The sequence below is a fragment of the Physeter macrocephalus genome, chromosome 19 (genome assembly GCF_002837175.3).
Source record: "Physeter macrocephalus isolate SW-GA chromosome 19, ASM283717v5, whole genome shotgun sequence".
NCBI classification, from domain to species: Eukaryota; Metazoa; Chordata; class Mammalia; order Artiodactyla; family Physeteridae; genus Physeter; species Physeter macrocephalus.
In genome coordinates, this window is record NC_041232.1 from 38615882 (window position 1) to 38640336 (window position 24455).

Consider the following 24455-nt stretch of genomic DNA (forward strand, 5'->3'; position numbering starts at 1 on the left):
GATTGGGAGCACTTCAGAGAAAAGTCTGGGACTCTGCCACCCAGCTCTCCCTGGCCCTGGGAGGGTCCATGGCAGATGTTTGGAACCAGGCAGCTTGCTGGTCCCCCAGCGGCATTCTTATAAAGTCAGCTCTGGTAAGTGATATTCTTGATACTTGATGTTTTGCCAGAAGTTAGAATATTGCTTTTCTCTTAAATGTACACATGCTGCTTAGAAGCCACCGGATCTTTATTTACAATTACAGATATCCCAGCAACAATTTGCAAACAACACGTAACATGTATTATCAATCCAAGCATGTGTAGATATTTGGACTTAAGGAGACAGTGGAGTGTCATAAAGAAAGCATTGCATCGGGAATCAGGAGGCCTAGGGTCCAATCTTTGACTCTGTATGACTTCAGCAAAGGGGCCTAACTTTGCTGAGGCACTTCTCTTCATGGTGGGACACCCCCCCCCCCGCCCCCGCCCAACTGCTGCTAGCTCCATAAATCCCAGAGGAAAATGACTGCAGAGCTGCAAGACTCACAGTCTCCTGGCCAGGATATTAGACTACAGTCTGTGTAAGAGATCCTGGTCTTTAAACAGAACTAGAAATGTCTTCAAGTGGAGAATACTGTTACAGAATTAAAAAAATAAATTGGAAAGACATTTGTAACTTGCAGTAAGAAAAGCCTTGTAAAATGAGTCAAAATGCACAAGTCTAAAATGAATAAGACTGCCGGTTGCTGACTATGAATATCTGAATACGGTGCCTCTTTCTAATTGCTTCACTTGCAACAGAGAGAAATAAAATTGTGAGAGTGTGAAGTGTATAAAGGATTCTACCGCTCTCTCGGGGCTCAGAGACCCACAGATTGGAGAAAGTAAGTAAATGCCGTTCTAACCATTGAATTCCTCACTCTTTTTGCAACTTTGAAAGGTCTAAGGAGGAGTTTAATGAAACCAGTCTTTGCACTTTGGAAAGGCGATCAGAAACAGTTGGAGAGACAGCGCCACCTAGTGTCCACATAAAAAAAAACTCCGTGGCGATCATCTTTGCAGTAATTGGCCCCAGTAACTTCCATGAAGTAGGGCAAAGAAAATAAATCCATCAAAGCTGACTGAGTAACAGAGAGAAATGCCAGCTGAAAGCATTTTTGACTCTTGATGCCTTCAAAAGTCAGGAGACTTAATCCTGGCCTTATGTTTCTTTCTTCGTGCCCAAAAGGCAGCCAAGCTCGTCACTAAACCAAGGGAGGTGAAGCAGGTCACTAAGTTTATAATGTACTTGGAAACTGGTTTTCATTTTTTCTCTGCATCCTGGCAGCGGGAGATAGGCAGCTTGTTATAACTTAGAGGGGGCTCCCAGAAAGCCTCCTCGCTGGGTGTATTTCTGTAGGCGTGGGCTCGCTGGGAATATTATTACCTCATGGAGTCATGGATTTAATAGCATTTCTTCCACTTCATTCAGCACAGCACCGAGTTACAGTGACTCCAGCTTCAGCACATTACAGACGCACACTGTTCCCGATGGCATCACATCTTCACAGTCCCACGTGGGTCCCCGCCAGGCCGCCTGACGCACGCAGCGCACACGCTCCAGTCTCACAATTCAGGTGTTCTGGCTAGGGTGTCCACCTCCTTCCCCATCACACTGGTTTGCAACCCTCTCCCCACTGCCTTGCCCTCCCGTTCCTTCTCCTCTCTCTGCTCTATCGTAATAATTATCATTTTGGAGCACCTACCTTGTGCCAGGCACTGTGCCAGGTGCTCCACACAGAATTTGTCATTTGAGATATTCGTGTGCATCTTGCAGGTTAGGAGACTGTGGCTCTGAGTGAATCAGGGGAGAGAACTGACCTGCTCCCCATCCCCTCCCTGCCAGCTGCTTCAAGTCTCCTGACGTTTCTTCCATATGGAGGGAGCTCCACCAGCAATAACACTCCTGCTCGCTTTTTCTGCCCCTCTCTCCATCCTCCCAGAATGGGTGAGGAGTGATTTAATCTGATGGTGGGTTTGGAAGGAGAGCGGTGTTTCTGTAGCCCAGACCCTATTCCCTTTTACCCTGGGAGTGAGGATGCCCCTGGGAGCATGAATTCTGGTTTGTTTCCCGTCTGTACATTTCACAGGGCTGACTCTGTCCTTGTGCTGCATGTCTGTGCAGTCCTGGGGCTCAGCAGTAGGAAAGCCCACTCGCCCACAGAGAGAAATCACAACCGCTGCTCCCAACTCTGTAGGTGATGTTTCCATCTCCCAGCTGTCTGGGTTCAGAACCTTGATGTGTTCTTTACTGGGGCACCTTGAATGCCTAACACTAAGGAAAGTATTTCATTGCTAAATACAGAGCAGAGGGTTGGGGTTATTCGAACTCCAACTTCAGCTGATTCAAACCCAAATGAATTTTTTTTTAAGTTAAAAATCAATTTGCCCTGGTGTATAGAGCATTCTGGACTGGCGATCAGAAGGTACAAGCTCTAATGTGGGCTTGGAGTCTTCCCGCTTTGCAACTTCGAGGGAGCAGCTGTTCTTGGCTTTGGTTTCCCCGTCTTAGCATCTGTGATTCCAAAGTCGAGGGTCCATGATCTGGAGGCACCGTGAAGAGGTGCTGCTCATCTTTGTGCAAGAAAGAAGACTTCCACGCACTTGAAACAAGCTGCTTTGTTTGACTTTTCCCTCCGTGGGAAAACTCATGTTGTTTTTCAAAGATTCTGAAAGCATTTCAGATCATTCATGGCAACATTTGTCTAAGAACCCCTCTGTCCCCTGCCACACTTAGGAGCAAGCCTCTGACCCTCTTTATTTGTTGTTATACACCCTGGGCAGGGGGCAGCCAGTACATTAGGTTTTTTATTTTGAGCCCCAAATTGGGACTCATGGATTGACAAATTAGTTTCTTCTTGATTTGTGAGTTTGTTTCAGAGTTACTCACTTTGAATCACATTTAGTTATGCATTTACTAATTTGGCTTTATGGAGAAGAATGACATACTGTGGACTGTGGGGAAACTGTGGCACTTAAAGTCACCCAGAGGGAGTATAGGAGGGTAGCAGGTGCATTGGCTCCACTCTGAGAATGCCTAACACTAGGCGTTTCCCAGAATAGAATATGGGAAAAGGAATGCAATTTGACTTTTCCAGTGTTATCCCCGAAGCCTTGCTCTTTATCCAGACCCTCACCTTAGTTTTAGGACATTTTAGCACCATTTTAGCTTATCATTGCCCTTGAAATAATTACTCGCTGCTACAGGCGCTCATACACTGAACACCATCCATGCCAGACATCAACTATATGCTAAGTGACAGCCCCACACATTTCATCCCGGGTTCACCTCTCTCGGCCACAGAAGACAGTCAGAATGGGCTTTGCCCTGGATTTATGGGGAAGAGAAGAGTTGGAGTGGAATGTGGCTAATGGGATGCATGCTGGTATTAATGCTAATTCTAGAAACTTGGAAGATATAAGTCTCTTTGTTTCTCATCTCCTTTTCTTGGTAAACTCATCCCTTCCCTATGCTGATAATTCCAAAATTTGTGTCCCTAGCTTGGACCTCTCTTCTAAGTTGCAGACTCATATGTATCTATCTGTCTGTCTCTCCGATATATGCCATCAGGAGAAGGAAACACTTGGATGCCCAGCAGGTATCCCAAACTTAGCATGTCCCAAAGTCAGCGCCAGATTTTCTCCTCCTAGATGTGTCCTTTTCTCTGCCTTCCCCGTCTCAGTAAGTGGCACCTTTCCAGTTACTTGGACCAAACCTTGGAGTCATCTTTGACTGCTCTATCTCTTGCATCCCATGTCTGATCTGTCAGCCAATCCTGTCCTCTCTACTTTCGAATTATATCCAGGTTTTGACCATTCCCCCCACTTTCACTGCTACCACCCTGGTCCCAGCTGCCTGGACTTCTGCCATAGCCCCTAGTAGGTCTCCCTGCCTTCTTCTCCCCCCTCCCATCTATTCTCAGCCCAGAAGCCCAAGTGACCTTGTTAAAATATGTAAGTTCATGGCACTCTGCTCAAAACCTTCCAATGACCACATAGGTCAATCAGACACGTCCTCTTAGCCGCCCCGCATTTCCTCTCTGCTCTCATTTCCTGCTTGTTCTGCCCCTGCCATGTTGGTGCATTTGCCTTTCCTTGAACACGTGAGGCAGGCTCTCACTTCAGAATCTGTGTACTTACTCTGTCCCCTGTGTGGGTGCTCTTCCCCCAAGTCCACGTGGCTCACTCCCTGTCTCCAGCAGGTCTTTGCACACCTGTGGGAGCCCTCTGGCTATTCTAAAATTGCATCGCTCACCACCAACGCATCCTCACCGCCGCCTCTGCTTCATGTCCTCAGTGCTTCATTTGATCGAACAGATACGTATTAAGTAATTGCCATGTCACTGTGCTGGAAGCTGAGGGTACAAATATGGCCCATGTTCTTGTGTAGAGTAAAACTAAGGTAAGAAATGTACATATAAGTAGGTCATTTCAAAACAGAGTGGTAAGTAAATGCTGAAGCATGCCATTTGGGGTAAACAATTTAGGTCTCCCTAGTCACTTTCACCTTAGATTTTTTTAAAACCAATTTCTATAGGAGAGTATATTCTGATTGGCAGGGATAGAAGGGAGAAATTATATACATTTACTCAAGAAGCACATCCTAAATAAGAGCTTCAGAAAAAGGTAATTGAGGAAATCATTGTTAAATAATATATTAATGACATGCCCTCCTCTGTTAAGAGCTTGTTGTTTAATTTAAATATATCTTACGAACTCTCAGTGCCTTGTAAATTCTTTCTGCAAAGAGGGTTAATAAAAATCTTCCTTCCATGAAGGGAATAGTGCACAGTGTGACTGGACGACCCCCAGGCTTCACCTCAATCTATACACACAATCAGCAGCTCATCCTAACAAAACCCTGGTCCTTACGGCACCATTTTGAGGTGTGGTTGTATGTTTGTCTACTCTGTGCTCCTTGAGAGCCTGATATTCTGCTTCAGTTGTTGGCTGGGTAAAACTAAGACAGGGAAACTTCCTAAGCAAAATCGGAAGTCTTTCTGTACTGTGAGACTTAAGCAATGACAGTGATTTGCTGAGAACTAAACATCCTCTATGCAATTGACCCTACTTGTCTAAAGAGTTACCTTGAGCTCGAATGCTTAACCATCCAAGTGCCAGAGGTTATTTTTCTAGGGGCATCTTTCCCCACATCCAGTCTGGATCACACGAGCCTCTTTTGTGTGCCCATAGCACCCTAAATTTCCTATATTACAGCCTACCCAGAGTTAGGCCAAGCTTTGCAAATTGACTGCAGCTCTCTAGACTGCCAAGTCTGCCCAAGACTTTTGACACCAGCTGCAAGTTTGGGGGTCCCCATGGACTCCCTCAGGTTTGATAATTCACTGGAAAGACTCACAGACCTCACTGACAGCACTATACTTAACCAGCCAAAAGAAGAGATGCACGGGGAGAAGTTTGGGAGGGTTCCAAACGCCAGGCTTCCGTTGTCCTCAGGGATGTGTTATCTTCCTGGCACATCCGTGTGTAACAATACGCAGAGTATTGCCAACCAGGGAAGCTCACTCAAGCGTCAGTGTCAGAGTTTTAATTGAAGCGTCATTACACAGGCACAATTGATTGATCACTGGCACGTGGTTGCACTCAATCTCCAGCCCCCTTCCCCTCCCCAGAGCTCAGGCAGGTATCATGGGGCTCAAGCCCCAACCCTCTAATCACGTGGTTGGTCTTTCTGTACCTGGGCCACCCCCATCCTGAGCCATCTGTCAGCATTAACTTTCAGGTGTGGTTGGAAGGACTCACCAGGAATAACGAAGACATTCCTGTCACTGGGAAATCCCAAGGGTTTATGGCTTATCTCCCAGGAACCAGGGATAAAGGCTAGCCCAGTTCTTTATTACAAACAGTCCCTATCACACTGTCTTCTGGCTGCATGGTTACCTGTCTCCCTAATTCGCTTGTTGAGGGCAAGGAATATGCTGCCTTGTTCAACATTGTCTTAGCACTTGACTCAGAGCAGGTGCTCAAAAAATAGTTGTTGCATGATTGAGCAACACACTGCAATTATTAGGCTGATTTTATTCTGACATTCATTCGAAACTATTATCAATGGGGAATTGTTAAAATCCTAAGGCACGGTTAGCTGAGGTGGTTGTCCCAGTCTGAGTTCTCCTTGTGCATTGTTTGCTTCTCTTTAGCCTACTAATTTTCTCCTATATCTCATGTCAGTCCACTCCTCTCACTGTCCAAGCCAGTTCAGGTCAGAGCAATGGCTCTGTTATACCGAGATTACTATACTTAATGCAGCGTGGAAATTAACAAAGCCTCCATCAACTGTATTTCTGTAGCTCTAGCTACTGCACACATCCTTGCAAATGGTGGAAGAACATCAAATTTCCTTTCTTAAATGCCTGCTCACAAGAAGCGGCCTGCTTTACTTGTTTTAATTCTTTCTGCTGCTGTGGTATGGCTAAAGTGGGGTGACCCGTGGCAGAGGGGTTTCGACTGCCCTGACTAATGATATGAAAGGTTAAGTTATGAAGCAGTCACCTTTTTAAGGCAAAAGTCTTTCTCCCTCTCTATGACTCAAAGCACCTTTATTCTGTGGTTCCCTTTTATGTTGCATTATTAACAAGCTCCCGGACTACCCCAATTATGCCTTCCCATTGGCTATGTTAGTCTAAGGTTTTATTTTTAACCTTTTCATGCCAACTGCTGTGTGGAATATATGCTGAGGCTAGCAGTAGAAAATGGCAGGGGGACTGGACTTGGAGGTGGCGTGAAGAGCAAAGCATCCCTCAGAGGGTTTATAACAGGCAAGGAAGAACAGCTGGCAGCCGTGAATAGAAGGTGAGTCTCCTGCTCCAGCAGTGGCTCCTGGCGTGTTCCCCGATAAGAGCTTTGTTATGCCAGAAGGGAGATGCCGTTGGCTTGCCAGCTCCAGGGCACACATTCTTCTCTGGCCCTTGGCTTGCCCAGGAGTCTAGGAGACGTTGGAAGAGCTGGTGGTGTGTAGAGGCAGGTTTGCTGGGGTAAAGGAAAGGTGTTTAACGAGCATTGGCCTCATTTCAGTAGAATACAAAGCAGCATCCCTACGAAGAGTTAAGATGGTGTAAAACTTGCTTAAATATTCCATATCCTTTCCAGAAATTTGAGAAAATGAAAATAAGCAAAAGATGTTCTTATCCTTATAAAACACTATAAAATATATTAAAAGGCCACTGCTTTTATCGAAGGTCATAAATGTTCAAAGTCCAGCTCTTGGAGAACCTGTGATGTGAGAGACCACAGTGGTCCTTTTCTTCTTCTCACGTCTGTTTCTCTTCCTTTCATCCTTTGATACAGAACAATATAGACATGCAGACAATGGGGCAGGCTTGCGGCTTTTATAGGAAACGTGCTTGTGGAGCAAACCTGAAGGGATGACAGTTCTGTGAGAGGTGAGGTGAAGGGGAGCCCGGGTCCCGTCTGGATCCAACCCCTGATGGAAAGGCTGGCTTGCTATTGTGTGTGTGGAGTAACAGTGACATCCTGTGGCCGGTCTGGTCGATCTAAGTGGCTCCTTTATAGATAAAGACCGTTCTGTCTGCGCTGAAAGGTGAGCCCCAGATGGCTCCTTCTTTAGACAATGCACAGAAGAGGGAAGGGCAGGGTTCCCACCACTGGCTTTCCGGTGCCCCCATCTCAGCTGCTGTCTTTGGTTCAGGTTGGGGAGATTCTCGGGACAGAGCTTCTGTCTGTTTTTATGCTTGATCAATTTAAATGCTACCATTTGAGTGTTGAGTGAACCATAATAATAACCATGAGAACAGTGTGAGAAAATAGAGATGAAAGAGAAGCACTTTGCCTCTTTTTAAGACATCGGGGGGAATTAATGCAGAATAATGTTACTTAAAATTGCCTACATTGCTTGACATTTTGCTTTTTTAAAAAATGTTTTGGATGAAATAACTTTATTTTGACCTTACTTAAGAGAGAAGTGGGCTGGGGAAGAAAACAACTCTGATCTTAAGTTATTCTAACATTCCTAGGTAATCAGGCCCTGGGAGCCAAGTGCCCGGCTGTGCACACAGGGGTCTGGGAGTGCTGTGGTTCCGAGCCTGCCACGTGGAGCCTCCCGCAGTGTTGAATGGAGGGGGGACCCCCCCCACCCCCAGGGCACACCTGGCTTTGGGTGTGATGGAAACAGTGAGTGTGACTCTTCAGGGCTCTGGCCGGGCGTGAGCTCTGGGTGTGAGCTGAGCAAACTCATTCTCCATGGGGATGCCCAGCGTCTCGTGGTTTCTGTCCAAAGAGCCTGCTGCCCTGAGACACCCTCTACCTCGGCTCTTTCCTAGCTGTCTCCACAGTCACTGCTCAGGGAGTAAGGCAAAGGGAGCTTGGAAGGAAAGGGTTTATGCTCTGGAGTACACAGACTGGGTTCCACCTGCCAGCTCTGTGACCCTGGCAAATTCCTTACTGCCTGGAGTTGTACTTTTCTCAATGGCAGGAAGGGGTTAGTGAGAAGCACCCCCTTCTTGGGGGGGCGATGAATACGTGGGATAAGGCAGGGTGATCACTAGCGGATAGAGCCTGGGACACGGTTAGAACCCACACGGGGAGCTGCTGGGTTGTTGCTGCTGTGCATAGGCCCGTGCCCCGGGCTGAAGGCAATTTGGTAGGAGGGCTCCCTGCCCCCATTTCACCGAGATTCAGCCAGAGATCCCTGCAGCTGTCCAGGGCAGGAGAAAGCGAGAAGTGTGTGTGTGTGTGTGTGTGTGTGTGTGTGTGTGTGTGTGTGGTGTGTGTGATACGTGGTGTGGTGTGTGTACATGGTGTGTGTATGTGTGTGTATGGTGGGGTGTGTGTATGGTGTAGTGTGTGTGTGTACTTTGGTGTGTGTGTGATACGTGGTGTGTGTACATGGTGGTGTGTGTATGTGTGTGTGTGTATGTGTGTGGTGTGTGTGGTATGTGTATGGCGTGGTGTGTGTGTGCTGTGTGCAGTGCCTGTCACATATGCTCACGGACCCATCTTACTGCAGCTCAGCTCAGCATGGGCAGCTTAACGCAGTGGAGTGAGATGTGAGAGCTGCCCAGAGGTGATCTACAACATGTAGGACAGGAAAAGAAGAAACACAGAGGAAGGAACAGGGGTTAGGAAGCCAAGAAAATGCCAGTAAAGGAAGAAAATGGGGAGGATTAGTGGAAAGTAAGACTTCAGCATTGAGTATTCTCCTAGGCTATTTTTAAAGTTCTCCAAAATCATGATAACTTAATTCCTGCATCAATAATTGTTTCACATATTTTTTTGTCTAGTGGTAGAAAAAGGGCAAGGCCACGTTTCCTCCCACAGGGCAAAAAGCTTGCATTTTTAGTCCTTAGGTGACTTAACTGAGAGCATGAAAGGGATGGCTTGAAGCTATTCAAATCTCTGTCCTAGCTGATCAGCCAATTGTGGGGAAAAAAAGTGATAATTTCTCCATCTCTCTCTAAGAGAGACTATTTCCTGCCTATTTCTTAAGTTTCCTTTTTGCTCCTCCTCCTTCTCCTCTCCCTTCTTCTCCATATTTCTTAGTGTCCCCGAATTTGTGGGATGACTCTTGGCCTACACAAATAGCACTTACTGACTTTGTCTTGAAAAGTTTTTGCCTTGCAATTTTCTCACAAGTTTCTTTCTGCCTTTGGGCAACCACCCTGTTTTATAAGTTTCACTCGAGTTTCTACTTTCACTAAGTGACAGATGGATTTCCCATGTCCTGGCTGTAAAAGAAAACCAATTTGTTTGAAGATAAGTTTACTTAGGTGTCAATTATAATAAAGGGAAAATAATGTAGTATCTACTGGAGACAGAGTATGAAGTGACTGCACTTGTGATCACCAGGGAAGAAAACAAGAGTTGAAGTCTTTAGGAAGTGTTTGAACGGCATCTTGGCTTGAAGATTTGACTGTAGTGATGGGAAGGCAGAGAAATAAAGCAAACCAAGTTTTTACTTGCTTGGATGGAGGTTTTGTTTACCCTGGTCATGTGAAGTCTGAGCCAGCAATCCCAACGATTTTGACCGCCCCTCAGTTTCTCTGCATTTAGGCAGGGAGGATGTTAACATGGGCCAGTTTGTTCATATGACGTGCAGGACAGAGCTCTCTTTTGGGAAACAAATGCTTGAAGTTTCTGATATTACAAATAACACAGCTAGTGACGCATCAAATTTATTTGTGAAAACACATTAAGCCCATTTTTATGCACTAATATTTGTACTTTTAAGGATGTGGCCCAGAAGCGTGGATGCAATCCAGGAAGTCCCTTCATGTAATCAGTTTATGCCCGTATGGACAGCTCCAGGGCAGGCCAGGGATGATGCTCACACAATCCAGTGGGCACTTTTCCCTGTATCTGCCCTCCCATTCTGTTCCTTCCCTCTTTATTACCACACTACTGTTTCTCCAGTTTAATGAAAAGAGAGAGGGCTGGAAAGGCACTGGCAGGTGGGTGGACCTTATGATTTTCCATTCGCTCCTCCTTGCTTCTCTCCCTTTTCGAAGGTGGAGCTAACATTAGAAGTGATGAAAGTGTTTCCCTCTCATATTAGATCCAAATACATAGTGTTCTAACTTGTATCCTGAGTATCAGTAGAGATGTTTTTGGTTCCAAGGGACAAAAACTCCAAATTTTTGGCTCCTATATTTACACAGTCTGTAAGTAGGGTGTCATCAGTGTGTCTCCAATGGTCCAATAGTATAAACCAGAACCCATTTCTTTCCTTCTTTCTGGTCATTATCAGCTTCATCTTAAGCCTGACTCCCCTCATGGTCACAAAATGGCTGCCAATGCCATTGGACTGGCTACTTACCTCCATATGAGAGAGGAATAGAGGGGAAGAGAAAAGAGTGTGTATGCATACACACTCAAGGTTTTTTCTTCTCCTTTTCCTACTCTTTCTCCTTCCCTTCTTCCTCCCCCTCCCCTCCCCTTTCTTCTTCTTCTTCCCTTTCTTCTTCCTCTTCCCTTTTCCTTTTCCCTTCTCTTACCCCTTCCTCCTCCTCCCCCTCCTCCCCCTCCTCCTCCCCCTCCTCCTCCTCCTTCTCCTCTCTTCTTCTTTTCTCTCCTTCCCTCCCTGTCTCTCTCTATATACAGTCAAAATGAAGGAAGTCAATCCCAGGTGTCTTTCTGGTTGAATACACTTAGGTTCTGTACCTGTCCTGAAATACTTGCTGAATTGCCATGCCTGGGGGATGTCAGGTGCTAACTAGTTTATGTCAACAGGACTTACAGGAGCTGGGGGAGAGTACAGTGGGTAAAGAAAGCAAGGTGGCTCAAATAAACATGCTGCTACCCAACATGGAAGGGATTTCCACTACTCCTTCTTATTCTGTCTTTATAAACTCTGTTTCATCATCATCATCACGTGAGAGAACCCATTTATCTGGAATGTATGTAGTATTAAGATCGGCAGATACTTTCATTATGAAATCAGCAACGTGTATTTTTCATTATTTGAATTGTGTCCGTAGAGTCTCTGTGTCCCACTGAGGGCATTTCTGTGCCTGACATTTTTCGAGTCCTTCTGTGGGCAGAGCCTCAGAAACTTAGTGGAAGGATGGAAGATAGTGCTTCACTTGGTCATTTAACTGTGGTAACTTCTCTCTGGCATAGGATTGGCACCCGGGACTGAAGCCATTTAGAGTCTGGTAGGTGGATAAAACCATTTATGCTAGGTGTTGTAAGCTCGAGCTAAATGAATTCATTATATTCTGGAGGATCTTCCTGAGATCTGGACCATTGGCAGAGCAGAGCCTCTTTAGGTTGAACTGGATATTTCATCACCTCTCTCCCTCCTCCTCCTTCTATTACTTTTTTTTGCTTCAGAGAAAGGAAGGAAGTCAAGCCACTGGCACTTCTATGCTCAAACAGTTTTAGTTACAAAACTTGTAAGCGAACCAAGGATTGCATCCACTTCTTGCTAGAATGAACAGAGAAGGGAAAGAATTCTAGGACCAAAGTAAAAATAAAACACCAATTCTCATTATCTGATTATTTACACCAGTTTACTAATGGAGCAAGTGACAAGTATCAGGTTAAACTCCCACTATCATTGGAGGGTGGTGGTAGTGGTTTGGAAGTACTTGAAAAGAGATGTGCCTGTCAAATGCTAGTGATGTTGGCGGCTTGGTTGTCAAATGGAGAGGGGAACACTAGGTCTTGCGGGCTGCTTTGAGATGCTCTAGCATTCATTCCCTACCAGTAAGTGAAAGGGTTTGGATTGGGCACCACTGAATTCTGACAATCATTTCCTACCTTCTCTACTAATGAAAATTGAGAAGAGAAGCAGGACATCAGCATGTGCTTTTCCACCTGGAGAGTAAGAAGTGACCTTGGGGAGAGCAGTGTCCACTACACCTGCAGCCAGTAACAAGCTTGCATCATCTCCATGGCAACTTCTGGACGCCTCAGGGTTCATGTGCTAGTGTGAGGTAGGTTATTGTGGTGAAGGATGCTGGGGCTTGAAGGGACACAAGACTCCTCATAACTCACAGGTGAAGACTCATTCATTCATTCTCCTTATGGGAGCAGGCAAACTTGGACTTGGGTCTCTTAGTTCTTGGAGTTCTGATTTGTTTCCATACAAATGCGTGGATTCCGTTCTAAGCTGACTTACCTCTTCACAGTTTCTCTTGCCAAGCAATCTCCTTTTGCTTTAAACATTCTTTCTATAGCAATATTCATATATTTAATCTCTTGTGCTAGCTTAATGCAATTCTGTTTCTTTAAGGTGAGTTTGCTTGTCCTTGTTCTTATCTATTATAGGTTGTTTTTCAGTTGAACTATTGAAGGCAGTCTTCTTTCTGAGATCTTTGTAAGGGAGACCTTATTTTTTACCTTCCTATCCATCCTTGACCACTGCCTTTTTCTTCTCTGGTTTCCATCGCATTACCTCCTCTTGGTTTCCCTTTAAATCTTCTCCATCAGCTTAACCTCTATGACGCACTTCATTGGGTAGATCAGTGGAATGCCCACCAGCCAGGCACATGCTCCAAGCCCTAGACATGCCGGAGAGGGCTGGTGGGAGATTCCTCCCATAGTAAGCCTTGAGGGCCCTCGTAGGTGAGGGAGAAGCTGAGGCTCCCCACTCTGGTCCAGGTGTTTCCTCCTTTCTCTCTCATGGCTCAGTATCCTTTCCCCCAGACCCCTGTGCCTTCAGGACTTTCTCACCCCCTCCCTGGTCGTCTTCTTGTCTACTTCTGCACTGCAACTTTCCCTCTCACTGGCTGGCAGTAAGTGTGCCTTAGAGGAAAGCACAAACCTTCCCCTCAGAAGGCCCTCCCTGGGCAACATCCTGACCCTGCTAGTGGCATTGGGGGTAAAGGGTACCAGAATAAGCCACCCCAAGATGGGCCACCTTGGCCTAAGGATTATTTTGAGCTAAAAGCAATTGGGAACCAGCAGATGCAATAAAATAGTGCCTTAGTGCCTAAAAATAAAGTACAAATTTCCTCTATTGTTAAGGAAATTTCCATTTATAAAGATGGCTCAGAGAGCTACTCCCCAGAGACAGCTCTTATCACCTGAGACTCTTATCTGCAAGACATATAACCCATATTTATTGTACATTTCCTCCCCTCCTTTGCCCATAACTTGCCTCCCGCATCTAGAAGCTCACCCACTTCTCCTTTATTTAGCCTAGGTTGGTATATACATCTCAATCATCTGGCTGCTTCCTTGGGTCTTATTTCTTTGTGAAACTCTAGCATGTAAAGTACCTTATGACACATTTTTTTCCTCTTGTTAATCTGTCTTTTATCAGCTTGATTCTCAGGCCCAGCTGTTGAAATTAGGGGTGGGATAGAAGGAAAGAGATTTTCCTTCCCTGTAGTGGCCATAGCAATTTGTTCTGAGCCAGCATCCTTGAAGCTCTCAACCTTACATGTATATTATAAATATTCATCTCTAGTCTTCTTTCAAAAACACTATTTCATGTTTCTGTGACTAAGGCTCCCATCCTTGAGATTGGGCTATGTTTGTATTAAGATGTGAGGTGTTACTGCCATCTCCAGGCTTCTTCCGTATTATCTACCTCAGAGGAGGGTCATGTTGAATAGTCCAGGGTTTGCCAGAGGTCAAACTCCAATAAAGATTCCATCAGTGATGCCACTCCTGAGGGCCAGTGGCTCCCTCTCAGCCTCTCTGCTACTTTCATTTCCATTGTCAAAAGTGTGGTACCAAGACGAATGGTGTCCACCAGGCTTTCTGTTTCTATACAGGTTGGTCTCTCTCTTTGTCCCTGCTTGGTGACCAGAGCATTGGAAATGAGTTAGGACAAGTTGTGAGATGTGGTAATTCTGCTAAGAGTAGAGAAATCCTGGCTGAGCTGTAGCAAGAGAACAGCTTGATCGACCCCAGCAGAGGCAGAAGTTTTCGTCTTGTTGGAACTCTGCTTATTCAACGCTTGAACAGCTCTTGGAACAGCAGGAACTGGGGAGTGTCTCTGTGCACAAAAGACAAGCATGGTAGATGTTAAACTGGCATTCATTTATTGGAATCCATTTTGGGTACTTTTCTTATTTCTCTCCCGGGAAGACATTGTTGGTGGCAGCTTTGAGTTGGATTTCAGACACTTACACCTCTTGCTTAGAGGGAAGTTAGGCCAGATTTGAAAATAAAGTTGATATTGTTGTCATAGCACTAACAAAAGATATTCTTATATCCTTGCCAAAGAAAAAATGAGTGAAAGATTTCTTTTTTTTTGGTCTTGGTTTTTGTTTTTAGCTGAGAAAAATGTCACGTGTATTTGATCGGCATTTCAAAGGGTGGAGTGCAACCACAGGATGCACACATCAGTCACTGGAAGAGTATTGCAGTCAACAAATGAATACAGACCATGTCTACCTCCTCTGCATTGTGTCCTTCTTCTTGCGTGTGCTATTGATTGATATTCCTCAGGGAGGAGATTCTTCTGACTCAGGCACTAAGCACGTTCCTAAAGAAAATATCAGCTTTAAAAGGGAATAGAGGAAATAGCAGCGGCAGCAAAAAATCGCTAATCTTTCATTTACAAGAGCTACTGAACATCTGGAGAGCAGGAGGCTCCTTTAACCCCCAGAGTGCAGGAACAAATGAGCACCAAAGGGCACCCCATGCTAATGTAGTGCCATTAATTTGAATACAATGGAGGGCCCTATAATAAACACCTTCAGAGCCATCTGGGCATTCCTTTACACCTTGCCCAGCTCCTTCGGGTGCTGGAGGCACAGCTTAATGGGATTTGGAGGTCGAAAATGAGTGAAGATATGCTTAAAGAGCAACCCTAAGTTCAGAAGAAAAATGTGTAATGGCCAAAGTGAAAAAAAGATCAAACAATGTATAGGAAAAATATGTTTTTTTAAAAAATCAAAGTATAGTTGATTTACAGTGTTGTGTTAGTCTCTGGTGTACAGCAAAGGCATTCAGTTATACATACATATATATTCTATTTCATATTCTTTTCCATTATGGCTTATTACAGGATATTGAATATAGTTCCCTGTGCTCGACAATAGGACCTTGTCGTTTATCTCTTTTATATATAGTAGTTTGTATCTGCTAATCCCAAACTTCTAATTTGTTCCTCCCCCACCCCCTTTCCCCTTTGGTAACAATAAGTTTGTTTTCTATGTCTGTGAGTCTGTTTCTGTTTTGTAAACAACTTCACTTCTGTCATGTTTTAGATTCCATGTGTAAGTGATATCATACGGTATTTGTCTTCTCTGTCTGACTTACTTCACTTCGTATGATAATCTCTAGGTCCATCCATGTTGCTGCAAATGGTATTGTTTCATTCTTTTTTTATGGCTGAGTAGTAAGGAAAAACATGTTTTAAACTATCCATGGGGGTGTTACTGAAATTAATATTTATGTCTATTTCTCTCCAGCATGTATACCATTTTTAACCAAATGTCAACGTGCTGTGGAAGGATAGAAAGAACCACATGCATCAGGAATGATTAATGTGAAGTTCATATTTGGGGGGAGAGTATAGGGTCTGGAGTTTAGTTAGAATTGTGCAACTCTTTCTAGCACTTTTCTGGGAGGCACACCATCTAAAGAGTCTTTAACTCCATTGAAAAAAAATAGATATAGAGATTATAATACCTGTTCTCTTTTCTTTCCCTCAGTGGTCTCGTGGGATAATGTAAACATGCAGGGAAGTTGCTCTGAATAGAGGCCTGAGATAAACAATCAATGCACGAATTAATGTTGTTGTGCAGCAGTCGTTGCAGCGGCTCCAAGTTTTGAAATAAAATATTTCTAAACACGTGCTTTCCTTCCATCCAGAAAGATTCCCCACATCTCCCTAAGGTGGAGACTGCATGCCAGCAGCCAGGGAGTAGATCTGGGCCACAGACTGGACAGGTTGGCTCATGTGGGCTTTTGAAAGTTTTTGAAGGAGTTGCCAACATTGACAAGAATATCCCGATTTTTTATTTCTCTTAAGAAATGGAAAAATCTGGCCCTGATGATGCCCTCAATGTGACACGGCAAAAGTCAGCTGGAGAGGAGATTGGCTGGAACCTGTAGTCAGCATCCTTTCTCTGGTTGCTGTGCTCATCTGGGTTTGTTTATAGGCATTTTAGTTTGTGTCACTTGTCTAGAGGAAGCTATTGAAGATGTTTTTCAAAAAATAGAGTAGCACGCTGTACTAGTCAGGGCTCTCAGCCACCAATAGTATGTGTGTGTGTCAATCAGTCTGTAAACAAACAGATTTATTTTAAGGAATTGGCTCGCACGATTACAGAGGCTGAGAATTCCAGACCCAGGAGAGCCTGATGGTGTATGTTACTCTAAGTCCAAAGGCAGGAGAAGGCTAATGTCCCAGCTCAAAGACAGTCAGGCAGAGAGAAAATTCTTTCGTACTTAGCCTTTTATTTTATTCAGGCCTTCAAAGGATTCCATGAGGCCCACCCACATTGGGATGGCAAACTGGCTTTACTCGTCCTACTGATTTAAATGTCATCCAGAAACACCCACATAGGCACAAGACACACCCAGAAATAACATTTAACCAAATATCTGGGCATGTCCTGGGTCCAGTTAAGCTGACATATAAAATGAGCCATCAAACACACCTAATAACCTTTTAGCTTGCATGAGTAGAGTGCAGATCTCCTATGTGTTTGTCATTTATCTAAAACCTTGCCAAGAAGGGTTGGAAAGGCCTCTCAAGGAGGCAGGCATCTAGTGTGAAGTAAGAGGGGCTGGAGAAAAAGTTTCAAGCAGGGCAGGTCTTAGATAAAGAAAACAACTAAACAACTGCTGACAGATGCCCTTGTTAATTTCTTTCTCAAAGTTGTCTGTGTCCCTTCACTTTTGATGTCAACAAGAGCCAGTAAACGGTTCTGAAAATCTTTGTACACTTATGAAATCAGGATGTCCACACAGTGAGGACTGTGAAGGTCCACTCACTGAGATTCTGGATGATTAACTGGGCCTGGGATCCCTGCCTAGGATCTGGGTGCAGAACCTTTCCGTGGGAACCCTGGTGAAAGGAAGAGGCTGCCCTTTTGGGACATGTGTCATTATCCATATTGGCTAAGGCTGCCTGGGTGTTGGAGGTATTTAAGACTGGGTGGGAAGGAACAAAGCATAGCCTCGGTCCTTCAAAACAGTGAGGATCATATGTAGAATATTGGTCCAACATCTTAGACATGGTGAAAACAATTTTCACTCAAAGGCAAATTTAAGGGCACTAGTAGTAATTCTATTCTCCACTTACTCTGAGTGAGTTGGGAGTGCATATGTCAGCTAAACTAATTATTTATCAAAAGCCTTGAAATGAGGTAGCCATGTATATAAAAATGCTGTCCATGCCATGAAACATAAGAAGAATATATGTTAGTTTAGTGCTCTTTCTTGAGAGAACTATTGTTAGCATAGAACCATAAACAGTTTCTTTTTCTTCCTTTTATAAAAAGCATTTAAAATGAATGACCACTGGTGGCTGATTTCCATCAGCATTATTCTGTCAGACAATGCAGATCTTGAAAGCCTTGCCCTGTTTGCTTTTTGCAGGTGTTCCTGCCTGCTCAGCCCCCTCCAGGGCTGTGGGCATTCCTAGCAGGGCTAAGAAAGAACTAGAAGAGCCGTTCCCCTGTCTCTCAATGAGAACTCCCTCTCCAGGACCATTGCCTATCCCCCGCCCTTCAGACAGGGAGGCCAACCTGTCCACCTGAGCATGAGCGGTCATGATTTAAGCAGTGCCAAGTGCTCTGTGCTCCGCCGGGAGCAGAGTTCTCTGCCTCGTAGCATTCCTGGCCATCTGGGCTGGGAGAGTGAGACCACCGTGGCACCACAATAACCTTGGCCACTTCTTCCGCAGCTCCTGCTCTAGGAATTGCCGTGCTTGACACCGTGGTGGGTGACATCAGGAGCACGGACGCTGTGTGAGCTGGAGGGGCACTGTCCTATTTTCTCACCTGCAGTGCCCCTCTCTTCCAGCCCTGCCTCCACACTCAGCATTTTGCTTCCTAAGCTCATGGAAGGAGCCTTCCTTCCCAGGATGCCAGACGGGCAGAGCACACACACACCCAACACCTGCCTTCCTCACAGGAGCAAAAGGGCACCTGCAATGACCAGTGAGGCTCCAACTCACTGAGTCCTGCAGGAAGCAAGGGGCAGTCAGGCTGGGGAGAGAGTTTAATAAAGTCTAGGGGGAGGAATGATATGGGGTTTATTCTGCTGAGCCCAGAAGTTTTACTGCACATGGTCTCAGTTACCATTACTCTCTTTGTCTTGAGAGCAAGTTTTCCTCTTTCAATCTATCTGCCGGCACCACTTACTACACACAACTAGCTATTACCCCAAAGACTCCAACCATTATAACGTATTATACCAATTAACGTATTATCTTCAATTGTCTCACATTGAATTTCATGGTCCTCCATGATCTTTCAAGTTGAATAGATCCTTAAGGCTACAGAAGATTTAAAAAAGTGTGTGTGTGTGTGTGTGTGTGTGTGTGTGTGTGTGTGTGTGTGGCGGGCAGGTGGGGCACATGTTTCATCTCTCCTGCCACCACCCTAGTCCAAGCTACTGAACTTGTCACTGGATTGTGTGCTCGCCTAGTCTTCCTGCTTTGTCTTTGTCTTCTTCAGTCTATTCTCCACTTAGCAGCCAAGTGACCTTTCAGAAATGCAAATTGCGTATTTCCCCTTCAGTGGTATGAACAAATATTTATTGAGCACCTACAATGTGCCAGGCAATGTTCCAGGTGCTAGGAAATTGTAATGAATGAGACAGGTAAAACTCTACCCTATCTCCTTATGGGACTTACATTTTAATGACCCCCCACGGCTCTTAGAGTAAAGTCACAAGCCTTAAAAAGAAACGAAATTGAGTTATTTGTAATGAGGTGGATGGACCTAGAGTCTGTCATACAGAGTGAAGTAAGTCAGAAAGAGTAAAACAAATACCATATGTTAACTCATATATATGGAATCTAAAAAAAAAAAAAATAAGGTCGTGAAGAACCTAGGGGCTGGATGGTAATAAAGACACAGACCTACTAGAGAATGGACTTGAGGACACGGGGAGGGGGAAGGGTTAGCTGGGACAAAGTGAGAGAGTGGAATGGACATATATACACTACCAAACGTAAAATAGATAGCTAGTGGGAAGCAGCCGCATAGCACAGGGAGATCAGCTTAGTGCTTTGTGACCACCTAAAGGGGTGGGACAGGGAGGGTGGGAGGGAGACGCAAGAGGAAAGAGATATGGGGATATATGTATAGCTGATTCACTTTGTTATAAAGCAGAAACTAACACACCACTGTAAAGCAATTATACTCCAATAAAGATGTTAAAAAAAAAAATGATGGATTACAAGGCTATACCGGATATGGCTTCTGCCCAATCCCTCGCTTCGTCTTGCACCTCTCTTTCCTGCCCCCTCTGCCTTCTACCACACTGGGATGTGCCACGATCTCTCCCCTCAGGATCTTTATGCAGGTGGTTGGCTTTACCCCGCCCTGTCACCTACTGGCTACCACATGTCTTTCATATCTCAACTCACTGTCCTTTCCGCGGTGATATCTTCTCTGGCCCTCCCAATCTACATGCAGTTCCCCTCTGATATTCTTTCTCTTAGCACCCTTCCCTTCCAGTGTTTTCCATGATCCCAATACTATATATCACTGATGGCTACCTTCCCCATTAGACTGCATACCTCTGGCGGGTAAGGATCTGGTCTGTTTTGTATTTTGCTATATCAGCTTTTAAGTAGTATTCAACACCCATTTGAAGAATGAATCAATGAATGAATGAATAAGAAAAGTGGAAAGTGCAGACAAACTGAAAATGGCTTTGTAGGTATTTCTTAGAAACATTTAGATTGTTACCGAATTCCCCAATGTTTAATCCTTCTTTTTCTTTTCTTTTGTTGGAGAGGAAGATTTATCCAAAATCATATTTCATGACTGTCAAGAATGATAGGGATCTGAGCTTCTACCTACTTGCAAGCTAACAGGTTAGCTTGTCGTAGTTTCATGGATTCTCACAGATGCCACGAGACTCCTGGGTTAGAGACAGTGGACTTTATTACTCACAGAACAGAAGCAGCATGATCATCAGCATATCTGTGTCGGTTCCCCCTGCTCCCATGTCGCATAGGGATGGTGCGGATGGGCCCAGACCAGTATGTCACAGGAGAGGGTTCCTGAGCATAGGGAGCTCGAATCTTTTATAATGGACTGTAAGCATATCTGCCCTTTGCTCCAGAGGAAGGTGCTATCTTTGTTTTCTATGACTGTGAGCAAATCTGCCTGTTGCTCTGGAGGGAGACACAGTCTCTATCTTCCAAGTCTGTTTGTTTTACAAAGACCCAGGAAGATAATCTGGAAGGAAGGCATTTCGTGCATTGCTCACAAGAGGTGCAGAAACTTTAGAGACCCACAGAGAATTTTCCCCTAACAATATCTGTCCCTCATTTTTTTTTTAATACATAAATTTATTTATTTATTTATTTATTTATTTATCTTTGGCTGCGTTGGGTCTTCGTTGCTTCACTCGGGCTTTCTCTAATCGTGGCGAGCAGGGACTACTCTTCGTTGCAGCACGTGGGCTTCTTACTGTGGTGGCTTCTCTTGTGGAGCATGGGCTCTAGGTTCGCAAGCTTCAGTAGTTGTGGCACACGGGCTCAGTAGTTGTGGCTTGTGCGCTCAGTAGTTGTGGCACACAGGCTCGGTAGTTGTGGCTCATGGGCTCTAGAGCACAGGCTCAGTAGTTGTGGCACACAGGCTTAGTTGCCCCACGGCATGTGGGATCTTCCCAGACCAGGGCTCAAACCCGTGTCCCCTGTGTTGGCAGGCAGATTCTTAACCACTGCGCCACCAGGGAAGCCCTGTCCCTCATTTTTACACCATCTTGGCTTCTGGTGAACTTTCCATGAGCGTGCCAAACCTTCAGTGTTTGCATGGGAGGTGCAGGAACTGGAGCCACCCTCTGCTATTTTGCTAGACTTATTAGAGCCATCTGGTGGAGGACAGCAGACAGAAGTTGGTTGAATTGAAGGTGCTTACATAAGTTTTGGAAGGTAGCACCAGGGAGTTTTCCTTCGTGAAGAGGGGTCCAGGGAGTTTATGAAAGACAAATATCATTAGTGTCCCTCACTCCCCCATCCCTCATGGACTCTGAGATGTTCTCCTCAAGTGCCAAGGTTGTTTTATCCTTACACAGACACAAAAGTGGTGTGTCCCTTTCCAGGAGCTACCATATCAATGTTCTGAATTATCCCCTATTTACACCCAGAGGTTTCATTCAGAGGGGTCAGGTGTGAGAGGCACAAGGACATTTTTAATAAAACTTAGAGACTCATCATTTCCCCCACCTTGCATGTGTGGGCCTCTGTAGGGGGACTCGGTGAACAGGGCACTCAACCAAGTAGTCAGAATCCTTGTGCTCTGTGACCATGGCAATCCAATGAGAGAATTATGATGGCTACACTAGAATCAGATTTGAGGCCCTAGGTCCCCTTTTGGCTGTGCTACCGCCAAGAGGGTGGACCAACCAGGCAATCCTGGGATTTCTGTTAGGAGAAAGAAAGGAGCTTCATGCCCAGGAATGGTCAGGTGGAATCCAGAATTTTCAAAATAGGTTTATATAACCCCCCAACCATTTTCATCCTAATTATTACCCAGAAAGTGGACAAGAGAAAATAATCCCTTTCTGGGGACAGCCACGTTCAGTGATCAGATTACCTTAAGAAAGTATATGGGCCAGGAGGAGGTGATGGAGACCTTTTCAAGTCTCAACAATATCATATATCTGTGGATGGTAGGGACCATGGAAGGTCTGTTGAATATCTTGACAATTAGCCTATAACTAGGTACTTTTTATGGTAAAAGGTTCATCATTGTCAGACCAAATTGGTCCAGAAAGCCAAAAACATGACACATTAGCTTCACGGGTTGCAATGTGGCCTTCCTCACTGGGAGATAAATGGTGAAACTTTTGGCCTGAGTCACAAGTCTGGCATGCGGTGGTAGCTTATGCATCAGAAACACAGAGACCTTTCCTTTGTGCCCAGACCGTGATGGTGGATGTGTTGCTGTATCTGGGAAGATGATGGATCCAGGCAACAATGGTGGCTATCTGGACATTGCAGACCCAATCACAAACTCGATTCCAGATGATCTATCAGAGCACAGGCTCTTACTGAAGGCAGCGATAGGAGTGACCCAGATGGTTTGATTAGCGGTCATGATATGTTATCACATTTCATGGCCCCAAAGAGTGGTGTCTTTAATCTGCCAGCCTCTAGTTTTCCAAATGGCAGAGCAGACAGCTAAGCCATTGGCAACAGCCCAAGAGTCAGGAAAAATATAATTTGGTTCATCAAAGGGAGTACTGGCCAGAGATATGAGAATGGCTTTGCGTTCTGCAGAGCAATCACATCCCAGTTCTGTGTAGCTGGCAGGGACGTTGAACAGCCCCAGCAGTCCCCATGGACACCTATGAACCAAGGGTCCCCCTAACCAGTGGCTTTGCTTCAGGTGGTGAAATGAGGAGTAGAGTTTTCCCAAGGGATGGTTACCATTCATTCATGTAAAGCCAAGGTGCTGCTGGTACCAGGCTGACTTCATGTTTTTTGGTTAAGTGGGGTGTTACCTTCTCACCTTGTTAGCTGTTGAGTTCTAGTTGACCCACATTAAAACAGGAATACAGAGAATCACAGCCCTCTGTGAGTCAGGTGTTCAGTTTTGACCAGAGCCCTGTAGCAAGCTAATAGCTGCTTCCCCCAAAGGATGTAGCTGGCAGTCAGGTCAGAGAGATGACAAGTCCAGAACCCCAAGGGGCACCTCTGAGTGAAGCTGTTTCCCTTCACCAGAGGCTCCAATAGGCAAAATCGTGAGTCACTGAGACTCAAGATCACTTTAGCTTCTTCTGCTCACTGTTAACCTTGCTCAGATCCCATCAGTTGAATTTGGGTCCTGGCTTCTCCCATGGGACCAGGTATAATAGTGACTTGAGTGCCTGTATCCAGCAGTGTCATACAGTTAGATTTCTACTCTTTCCACTAAACTCCCTAGTATACTCAGACGGGTGCACGTGGCCTTCAACCCCACCTTAAATCATCTTCCTTTAAAGTAGCTGCAGTCAGGGTAGAGAGAGGGATGGCGCAGGGGCCAGGTAGGGTCACTAAGCAGGGCTTTGCCTTCACTTTCACTTTCCAGTGGCCACCTGCTCCCATTCCCAAGTTGGTTGGCTCAACCAACCAACTTCTAATGTTTTTGGTCCACTTAAAGCTCCACATACTCAATGTTGACACCGTTCATTTCAGCTTTGGGGACTCCGTGCTCAGCAGTCACAGCCACGTTGCCTTTTGCCTGGGGCCGTGGGCTGCTGCTTTCCTGTAGTGGCAACATTCTTCTTCCACTGCTCTGAAGGAGAGTGAGGAAAAACCTCGGCACTGTTTGGGTGCTTGTTCAATCCTACCTCTTTCTCCTCATCCTCTAAACATTCTTTCTCCTCATCCTCTAAACATTCGTTGACATCTGTTGCTCCCCATTTGCCCACCACTTTGTTTTGTTTGTTTATTTGCGGTACGCGGGCCTCTCACTGTCGTGGCCTCTCCCGTTCCGGAGCACAGGCTCCGGACGCGCAGGCTCAGCGGCCATGGCTCACGGGCCCAGCCGCTCCGCGGCATGTGGGATCTTCCCGGACCGGGGCACGAACCCGCGTCCCCTGCATCGGCAGGCGGACTGTAAACCACTGCGCCACCAGGGAAGCCCTGCCCACCTCTTTGGCAAGAGGATCCTGCATGTCTCAGGGAGTCCTCTCATATCCTTCAACGTGGCCTGCAGGGCCCTTTTTCCTCTTCTAGAAAGCAAAGCCAGGTATCTGTCAGCATCCCATTCTCCTCACCAATACTGCCAAGAACTGAGAAGAGCCTGAGATTTTACTACACTTGGCAAGCTAACCAGTTGCTGCTATGAAAGTGTCCTCCCAAATTCATATGTTGAAATCCTC